This window comes from Aotus nancymaae, unplaced genomic scaffold (assembly GCF_030222135.1).
Source record: "Aotus nancymaae isolate 86718 unplaced genomic scaffold, 86718_ANA_hifiasm-v0.15.2.pri h1tg000033l, whole genome shotgun sequence".
Classification (NCBI taxonomy): Eukaryota; Metazoa; Chordata; class Mammalia; order Primates; family Aotidae; genus Aotus; species Aotus nancymaae.
This window is the reverse complement of record NW_026988447.1, coordinates 65133573-65144560: the sequence shown is the minus strand read 5'-3', so window position 1 is coordinate 65144560 and position 10988 is coordinate 65133573. Positions and strand designations below refer to the sequence as shown.

Here is a 10988-nt window from a genome sequence, read left to right as displayed (position 1 = left end):
TGCATCCCAGGCACTCCAGCCATGGGGAAAGGGGCCAATATAGAGCTCAGGCTATGGCTTCAGAGGGTGCAAGTGTCAAGGCTTGGCAGCTTCCATGTGGTGTTGAGCCTGCCAGTGCACAGAAGTCAAGAACTGAGGTTTGGGAACCTTCACCTGGATTTCAGAGGATGTGTGGAAACTCCTGGATACCCAGGCAGAAGTTTGCTGCAGGGGCAGGGCTCTCATGGAGAACCTCTGCTAGGGCAGTGCAGAAGAAAAAATGTAAGGTTGGATTCCCTACACAGATTCTCTAGTGGGGCACTGCCTAGTGGAGCTGTGAGACGAAGGCCACATCCTCCAGATCTCAGATTGGTGGATCCACTGACAGCTTGCACCATGCACCTGGAAAAGCTTCAGACACTCAACGACAGCCTGTGAAAGCAGCCAGAGGGGGTATATACCCTGCAAATCCATAGGGGCAGAGCTGCCCAAGGCCATGGGAGCCCACCCCTTGCATCAGCTTGACCTGGAAGGAAATCATTTTGAAGCTTTAAGATTTGACATCCCCACTGTATTTTGGACTCGCGTTGGGGCCTTTAACCTCTTTGTTTTGGCCAATTTCTCCCATTTGGAATGGCTGTATTTAGCCAATGCCTGCACTCCCACTGTATCTAGGAAGTAACTAACTTGCTTTTGATTTTACAGGCTCATAGATGGAAAGGACTTGCCTTGTCTCAGATGAGACTTCAGACTGTGGACTTTGGAGTTAATGATGCAATGAGTTATGACTTTGGGGACTGTTGGGAAGGCATGATTCGTTTTGAAATGTGAAGATATGAGATTTGGGAGGGGCCACAGGTGGAATGATATGGTTTGGCTGTGTCCCCACCCAAATCTCATCTTGAATTCCCACATCTTGTGGGAGGGACCCAGTGGGAGGTAATTGAGTCATGGGGGGAGGTCTTTCCCATGCTATTCTCATGATAGTAAATACATCTCACAAGATATGATGGTTGTGAAAAGGGGAGTTTCCCTGCACAAGCTCTCTTCTCTTGTCTGCCACCATGTGAGATGTGCCTTTCACCTTCTGTCATGATTGTGAGGCCTCCCCAGCTATGTGGAACTGTAAGTCCATTAAACATCTTTCTTTTGTAAATTGCCAGCCTTGGGTATGTCTTTATCAGCAGCATGAAAACAAATAAGTACACTGACCCAGCCTGGACTTTGCTGGGTGGCCTGCTTCAGCCTCCAACCTTAGTATGCTGTGGTTTGTTTTCACTGTCACTTTCAACTGATGATTTGGACCCTTACCTTTGTCTATACCATCTCCCAAGATGTTGCTTATGAGGAAAAAGATACAGATAAATATTCATTAGACAAATCAACACAAAATCCACAAAATTTTCCAGAATCCTGTTTAATGTTAAAATAAATGTCCTATAAATAGCTAAAATCATACCATAAGGAATTGACATCTGGAATGTTTTCTGCAAGGTTTATACACATAATACAATTACCATTCTTGTGTGTTAAGACTAATGATGAAGATTTCAGTAAAATCTCATTAAATAAACTGTATTTAACAAGCTGAGATAATTCCAGCATGGGTAAGATCACTATCTTTGTACTTTTTCAAAGAAAGTGTTTGCTAAATAAATGATAAATGAGAAAAAAAATCATGAGCGAACTATTCGCTTTCCTTAGGAAGTCCTTTCAGGGAGTCTTGAAATTCCATGGCAGCATTTATTTGCATATGGAATGATGAACTAATTAAAAATGAATTTTACCTGTTTGTTAGAACAGGTCCAAAATGAATTCCCCTTGGAAATTTCTGAGAATCAGCTCATATTCCAAGATAACTTAAAAATACAAACTCGTAGATATCAAAAAGAACTTTATAAATCAGACTTTAATTCACTTGAGCCTTTCAGATAATTATTCTGAATTAGAGTTTTCACTGTGTTAAGCTATTTTACCTACCTACTGATAACTTTTAACAAAGCATTTTGGAAAGGAAAGGATAGCAAATGGAGAATTACATCTAATATTTTAACCCAGATAAGTCAGCCCAGACAAACCTAGTTGCATATTAAGGGACCCAATGCAATACATTGCCTGAAGAGAAAGGTCATGAAAAACCTGCAAAGGTAGGAGCAGTATCCTTCCACAAGTGGCCCTGCTTGTATCTTGAGATAAGTCTTCCTCCATGGAATACAGGCGGAATGTCCCTATTTGTTCTCTCGAGAATGTATTTCTTCTCTAATAGTTCAGCATAGTTATTATGAAGCAGACGGGTATAAATGTGAAAACGTTCATGTTTGCTGTGTTATTTGCTTCCAAATTATATATGCTTTTGATTATTTTGTAATTCCAGTTTCTGGCAGCAATGGACTTGTTATCCCAAAATGTTAAATCCCTGTGCATTATAGTGAACAGCATTTTCTGCTTATTACCATAGATCCAACTTTACGATGATTTATTATTTGTGATTCTGTGGTACTTTTTAAACTTAAAATCAAGTACATTTTTTCTTAATTTTCTGTCTGTCACTAAGTGCTTCCCACCCCCACACCTTCCTTATTACCAAATCTCCCTCTCTTTACTTTCCCAATCACCTCTAGCCCCAATCAACAAAACCCATGAACTTTTGAAACTGCCTCTTGGCAAGGGTGATGTTTATCTTCAGTTCTGAAATTCGTTGCCAAATATTTCAACTTAACTCGGCCTTTAATCAAGCTAATCAAGTCACAGATTAAGCCATCCAAATTCACAGCTTGCTCATGAACTAGACAAGTATGGAATGAAGGAGGAAACTGGAACGGAACACTCTGGGTACTGCATGATCCTACTCATCCCTCTGTCACCTCTTTCACCAAGAAAATTTTCTTTTTTCTTTTTAGGCAGAGTCTCATTCTGTCACCCAGGCTGGAGTGCAATGGCGCGATCTCGGCTCACTGCAACCTCTGCCTCCTGGGTTCACATGATTCTCCCGCCACAGCCTCCTGAGTAGCTGAGATTACAGGCATGCACTAACACACCTGGCTAATTTTTGTATTTTTAGTAGAGACGGGGTTTCGCCATGTTGGTCAGGCTGGTCTCGAATTCCTGCCCTCAGGTGATCCACCTGCCTTGGCCTCCCAAAGTGCTGGAATTACAGGCATGAGCCACCATGTCCGGCCAAAAATTTTCTTAAGCTTCCAGCTGATTTACAGTAATTATTAGTATTTGCTAGTGCTTCTCAATCATTTTCAACATATATACATAGTTTTTCCCCAAAGTTTTGCTTTCTATAGTTTTATTACAAAAATCAAAGTGTTTCCTCCAAAAACATAAAAATACAATATTGAATTATTTTCCTTTCATCCATCCTGAGTGGAGGGGTTTGACTCTCCAGTTTCCAGCATGGCCCTCTTTGAGAATCACCAGACCAACTGTACCATTCTTTGGAGCTTGACTAGTGAACTGTCAAAATTGAGAAGGAAATCCTAAAGAGAAATTGTTATTGTTATAGGTATTCTAAATTGCATTAAACCAAAAGTTTGGGCTATAAATAGGGATGTAGCTGGTCCCTGGGGAAAACGTTTAAGTTCTAAGTTGATACTAGAACTTTACAATAATGACTTTAGATTCTAATAAAAACTAACAGCCCATCAGAATCCTTGTGCTTCCATCCATGATAAAGAAGATGTAGAGAGCTGTTTGGCTAGTTTAAACAAGTTTTCTGTTTTCAATCTGCTTTGCAAAATATGTGGTTCTGCATTGTAACTCTCATACTAAATTGGCCTATGCACAGTACTGGAAAATAAAATAAAATCCAGAAGTTAGTGATGGACTGAGGGATAAAGCTGAACAAATTGGAACAATGGAGTAAGCTTGATTCTGTGTGCGTTTCTCTGACTTTGGGAACTTCAAGCTTTCTAAAATTGACTTTTTTTTTCAATCTTCCTTGGCAAGGCACTGAGCTAGGATTCACCTATGAACGTGAAACATTGAAAATAATTAAGTTTATTCATGTTTTTCATTGGGAACTATATTTTTACTTTTAGTTATCAATATGCAATGTTTATTCATAGTATTTTTTCTTTTTCATCAAAATAAATTATCAATATTATCTCATTATAGCCCTACTACTCCCTGTGAAGTACAATAATTCACTCTCCCCCACCCTTTTTTTTTAAATTTTTTTAATTTGGCTGACAGAATCTAGAAATAAAGAAATTTGTTCAAGCTAACAGTGCTGCAGGTAGAAATATAATTCAAGATGGCAGGGTCTAAAATTTCTCAATCATGTTTTAATAGAATAAAAAATTTTGTTGACTCTATATGGTTTCAAGGAAACTTACTTAAGATAAAATTTTCTTTAGAGGATGTCGGTTGGCATCATTTTACAAAAAAAACCCTCCTAAGTAAGCATATGTAAAAATTTATAAGAAATATAAAGAACTTATTTATTGCATTCAATATTATGGAAATCTTGCGTGCAGATGTTGGTGTTTGGACATGCTTCAGGTCAGGGAAAATGAGATGAAATGTTCTTCTAAAGGTATTCAATTTTCTCTGGAACATAAAATAACCTCTTCAAATATATTTGATAGTTCAATTACCAATTCTTGTTTCTTTGCCAGAAACATGTTTCTGGCAATGATGTGCAATGTACTTGGCTTTGCCATGATACTATTTTTTGGCTTCTGGCTGCAGATTTATTTTTCTCACGGGAGCCAATGATGCTTTACAATAATGCCTTTTCTGGTCTTGTGATATACTACCTTTTAATATTTCACCACAAGAATGTCTGCAAATTCAGAAAACTTAAGTTTCTGAACACTGAATGTCACTTTTGAATATAAATGTGATATTTTGGTGGTAGAATGTTTCAAAGGGATACATGAAGCCAGGCACGGTGGCTCATGCCTATAATTCCATCACTTTGGGAGGTTGAGATAGGAGGATTTCTTGTCTGTTACCCAGGCTGGTGCAGTGGTGCGGTCTCGGCTCACTGCAACCTCTGCCTCCTGGGTTGAAGCGATTCTCCTGCCTCGGCCTCCCGAGTAGTTGAGATTACTGGAGTGCACCATCACACTCGGCTAATTTTTGTATTTTTAGTAGAGACGAGGTTTCACCATGTTCAAGACTATCCTGACCAATGTGGCAAAACACTCTCTCTATTCTAAATAAATAAATAAATAAATAAACAAACAATAAAAAATGAATGCTACCTGAACTCTTTGAGGCCACATTCTAGGGAATGGAGTTATCTGACTCTATATGAACGACCTTTTTTCTCAGTGTACTGGGTACCTTCTAGTATTTCCTCTGGCCACTGAGTTTTTTTTTACATTTTCCTTTAGGACTGACTAAGTGAGCTTTTGGGGGAGAAATACTGTTGACATGGTCATTGCTCTCGTGTCTGTGCCAGACTGCTAACACATGCACTGCCGTATTGAAAGGCGTCACATGTAGGGCAATATATTAAAACCAACTTACTGTTTTTTAAATATAATGCATGTTCAATGTAAACAAAATCTCACGTAACAGAAAAGTACAAAAAGGAATGTAAACATATACCTAAAATTTATCACCATAGAGAAAGCTTGATATCAGTGTGGTGAATATCCTCTAAACATTTCTCTATGCAAGTATGCACATTTATAGACAAACATAATTTTACATAAATGAAATCATACTGCACATGCTGTTCTGAGACATGCTTCTTTTCAGTCCATCATTTGTCCCAGACATCTTTCCATGTGTATCAGTACAGAGCTACTTTTCTCTTTTATAGGCTGCAGCATATTCTACTGAATGTGTGTACCATAATTTACTTAATTATCTGGGCTGATTCTGAATTTCTGCTATTATGAACAAAGCCACAGTGAGTATCCTTATGGTTCCAGCTGTTCTCATGTATTCAGTTATTCCTTTTGGATTAACTCCTGTATGTAGCAGTTTGGGTTATTTTTATGCATATTTTCAAACTGTCCTCTAGAAGTAATATACCAATTTACATTTACACCAATTGGATGAGAAAGTATTCATTTCCTGAGACCATCTCCAGCTCTGAATGTTACTATCTTTTAAAATATTTTTAACCCTTTGTTATAGACCATGCTGCAAAAATATTTCTCAATTTGTCCTCTTTCTCTCTTTCTTCTTTGTAGTGTGAGTTGTGAGTTTCTTTTTTGTTTGATTGTTTGCAACACAGAAGTTTAAAAAGTCAAAGTTATCAATCTTATTCTTTTTGGTTCCCAAATTTTGGTGATATTGTTTTAAAAGGCTTGCCATCCCTTAAAGGGAAAATATCCATTATTTTTCTTCTAGCACTTCTGACATTTCATCAGTCACACTTGCATCCACGATTCATCTAGAAGACATTTGTGTGTAAGGAATTGAAATCTTTTTTGTGATTGACAACTAAACATATATATATATATATGGTGTACAACCTGATGTGAAATATGTATATTTTGTGAAATGGCTAAATCTAGCTAATTTGCATTACCTCACATACTTATCATTATTAAGTGGTGAGAACACTTAACATCTATTTTCTTAGCAATTTTCAAGTATACAATACATTGTTATTAGCTGTAGTTACATGTTGCACAATAGATCTCTTGAATTTATTTCTCTAGTCTAACTGAAATTTCGTATCCCTGGACCAAGGGCTCCCCACTCTACTCCACCACCAGCCCCTGATAACCACAAGTCTACTCAGGAGTTGAAATCTTCATCTTTTTTATCTTTTCCAGATAACTGACCTGTTGTCCAAAACCCTTATGGCATAATCAATATTTTTACCACTTTTTTTGAAATGTTACCTTTATCATATAAGTGAATATGTATAAATATATCCACAATGGTGATTGTTTTTGGAATCAGACAGAATTGTATTTGGAATCAGATAGATAGAATTTGATCATTTTCTTTTCTTTTCTTTTGAGATGGAATCTCTGTCACCCAGGCTGGAGTGCAACAGCACAATCTTGGCTGACTGGAACCTCCGATTCCTGAGTTCAAGAGATTCTTGTGTCTCAGCCTCCTGAGTAGTTGGAACTACAGGTGTGTGCCACCACACCCAGCTAATTTTTGTATTTTCAGTGGAGACAAGGTTTCATCATGTTGGACAGGCTGGTCTTGGACTTCTAACCTCAAGTGATCCACCTGCCTTGGCCTCGCAAAGTGCTGGGGTTGCAGGAGTGAGCCACCAGGCCCAGCCCTGATTGCTTTCTTTACATAACACTTCTTGTCAAGGTTTTCTAATGTAAGTTACATTTTAGTCACTATTATAAATTAGTGTGTTTTCTTACAATATGTTTTCTAACTAGGTAATTTTATTGTGTATAATCAGACTATTAATTTTGTATATATTGTTCAAAAATCACCTGAAAAATAATCTTTTGAGACCTCCAGCTCTTAGTTGATTCCTTCACTTAATATATTAGCAGCCCCTCTATTTTATTCCTGACATTAATGAGTTTTTAAAAACCACTAAAGTGGTCAGGCTTGGTGGCTCATGCCTGCAATCCCAGCACTTTGGGAGGCTGAGGTGTGTGGACCACCTGAGGTCAGGAGTTTGAGACCAGCCTGGCCAACATGGTGAAACCCCATCTCTATTAAAAATACATAATTAGCTGGGTATGGTGGCAGATGCCTGCAATCCCAGCTGAGGCAGAAAAAGCGCTTGAATCCGGGAGATGGAGGTTGCAGTGAGCCAAAATCAAGTCATTGCACTCCAGCCTGGGCAACAACAGTGAAACTCCATCTCAAAAAAAAAAAAGGAAAAAGAAAGAAAATGAATGTTTGCAATAACCAATGGGTATGAATTTTAAAAATGAATGCTAAATTTTATTAAATGCATTTTTGGCATCTATCAAGATAATCATATGGTTTCTCTTTTGTGAGTTATTAATATGGTGAATTATATTCATGGTTTTTTAAAGCTATAAGCCATATTTACATTTCTGGAATAAATCCTACTTGGCCATGGAATATCTGTCTTTTAATGTGCTTCTGGCTTCTGTTCAAGATATTCAATATTATTTTTATATTTATAATTCCATTGTAAACAGTGTATTATAACATTTAATTCTTCAGTCCCACCATTTTTTGGTCCAACTTCTAAGAGTAAGTTAGTAGTCAATTAACTTAAAATATTTTATGTGTTATAAAATGGAAAAAATCACATGTGAATTCACCCTTAGAGAGTGAAACAGTCTATCTGACTTTGTTTAAACAATAGTTTAATTACAATAAAATTTTGAAGTCATGGATGAATAACCAAGAGAATAAAAAATGTGTTCATGTAAAAATATGTTTATAAATGTTCATAGCATTATTCATAATGGCCAAAAATTGGTAACAATCTAAAGTCTATCAGTTGATAACTACATAAACTAAATGTGTTATATCCAGACAATGGAATATTATTCAGCAATAAAAAGGAATGAAGTACTGACACATGCTACAACATGGATAAAAATCTTGAAAATATATGTTAATGAAAGAAGCCAGTCACAAAAGCCTACACCTTCCACTTATATAAAACATCCAGAATAGGCAAATCCATAGTCAAAAAGCAGACTAGCTGTTGCCAGGGACTGAGGGGAGTGGGGAAATGGGGAATGATTGCAGATGGGTACAAGATTTCTTTTAAGGTTGATAAAAATGTTCTCAAATTAGATAGTGGTGATGGTTGCACAGCTCTGAATATACTAAATATCACTGAATCACCCATTTTAAAAGACTGAATTTCATTATATGTAAATTATATCTCAATAAAACTCTCATTTAAAAAATTAAATGAGGGGAAAGGAGTTACAGATGGTGTTTTAGTCAGGATTCTGTGGAGAGACAGAACTGATAGCAGACACATATAGAGAGGTATATGAGAAGGGAGGTTTAGGGAATTGGCTCGCTTGATTATGGAGGCTGAGAAGTCTCACAACAGGCTGTCTGCAAGCTGAGAAACCAGAAAAACTGGTATCATGGCTCAGTGCAAGTTGGAAGGCCTTAGGACCAAGAGAGCTGATGTAACTCTCAGTGTGAGACTGAAGGCCTGAGAGTCTGTTAGTCTGAGTCCCAGAGAACTTCAAATTTTAACATCCAAAGGTAAGAAAAGAAGGGCATACCAGCTCTGGAAGAGAGGGAGCAAGAATTCATCCTTTCTTCCCCAACCCCTCTTTTAGAAAGAGTCTGGGGTCTTACTGTGTTGCCCAGGGTAGCCTCCAACTCCTTGGCTCAAGTAATCCTCCTGCCTCAGCCTCTCACCACATCCAGCCCATTCCTCCACCTTTTTGTTCATCTGGATCCCCAGCTGATTGGATGCTGCCAGGTCACATTGAGGGTGGATCTTCTCTTATTCAGTCCACTGACTCACATGCCAGTCTATTCTGAAAACACCCTCACAGTCACCCCTGGAACAGCCTAATCATTCTAATCAAAAGCAAACCTACTTGGGTTTGCCTCTCAGCAGAGGAAAAACAAGCTCAGTGCCTACTGAAGCATTGAGAATGAATAATGCTTTACCAGCTGAGTATCCCATATTCTTGTTAATTTGACACCCAAAATCAACCATCACAGATGGGAAGTAGTTACTCCTTTTCCTCCCTCTTTCCAAAGGCTAGCCTAAGAATTTTGAAATTCCTTCTTAAAAACAGAAGTTTGCTTCAAAAGGAGCAAAGTACACTCTAAACCTGTTATACAAACTGAGAAATGTATGGGAGTTTCCAGCCAAAAACCATGGATTAGCACCAGAGAATGACAGACTAATAATATTCTTGATCTGTAAAATTTTCCTAACAAAGGGCTTTACATTTTGGAAGACATAAATTTAAAATACGTTTGCACAAGTCCAGTGGACTCTCTGTGTCTTTCTGACTGCAAAGGTGATAAAACTGCTGGCATGGGTTGGGAGGTGGACAGGTAGGAAGGATGTGCAAAAGGCAAAGGAAGGCGTGTAGGAGAACAGTGACCTGTTTGTCAGAGAAAGGTGTTCTCATCCATAAAAGTGTTGTCTAGGCTTCATGCCCTTCCTAAGAAGGCTGTAGTTCCTGTTGTCAGACTCCAAAACCATCCTGAGACACTCATTCATCACTACAATCCTTAAAAACCACACCAACGCTTTTTCTCTCTCTTCCCACCGCCCAAGATGCCAAAAGGAAAGAAGGCCAAGGGGGAGAAGGTGGCTCCGGCCCCCGCTGTCGTGAAGAAGCAGGAGGCCAAGAAAGTGGTGAATCCACTATTTGAGAAAAGGCCTAAAAATTCTGGCATTGGGCAGGACATCCAGCCCAAAAGAGACCTCACCCGCTTTGTGAAATGGCCCCGCTATATCAGATTGCTGTGGTAGAGAGCCATCCTCTATAAGCGGCTGAAAGTGCCTCCTGCGATTAACCAGTTCACCCAGGCCCTGGACCGCCAAACAGCTACTCAGCTGCTTAAGCTGGCCCACAAGTACAGACCAGAGACAAAGCAAGAGAAGAAGCAGAGGCTGTTGGTCCGGGCTGAGAAGAAAGCTGCTGGCAAAGGGGATGTCCCCACTAAGAGACCACCTGTCCTTGGAGCAGGAGTTAACACCGTCACCACCTTGGTGGAGAACAAGAAAGCTCAGCTGGTGGTGATTGCACACGACGTGGATCCCATTGAGCTGGTTGTCTTCTTGCCTGCCCTGTGTCGTAAAATGGGAGTCCCTTACTGCATTATCAAGGGGAAGGCAAGACTGGGACGTCTAGTCCACAGGAAGACCTGCACCACTGTCGCCTTCACACAGGTTAACTTGGAAGACGAAGGTGCTTTGGCTAAGCTGGTAGAAGCTATCTGCACCAATTACAATGGCAGAGATGATGAGATCCACTGTCACTGGGGAGGCAATGTCCTGGGTCCCAAGTCTGTGGCTCACATCGCCAAGCTCGAAAAGGCAAAGGCTAAAGAACTTGCCACAAAACTGGGTTAAATGTACACTGCTGAGTTTTCTGTAAATACAAATAATTAAAACAATGCAAATTTTTCTTAAA

At 39.0% G+C, this 10988-nt stretch overlaps 1 pseudogene; it reads left to right on the top strand.

Annotated features, from left to right (window-relative positions):
- Positions 1 to 10126: 10126 nt before the first annotated feature.
- LOC135277757 (large ribosomal subunit protein eL8-like) lies at positions 10127 to 10988 on the top strand (annotated as a pseudogene).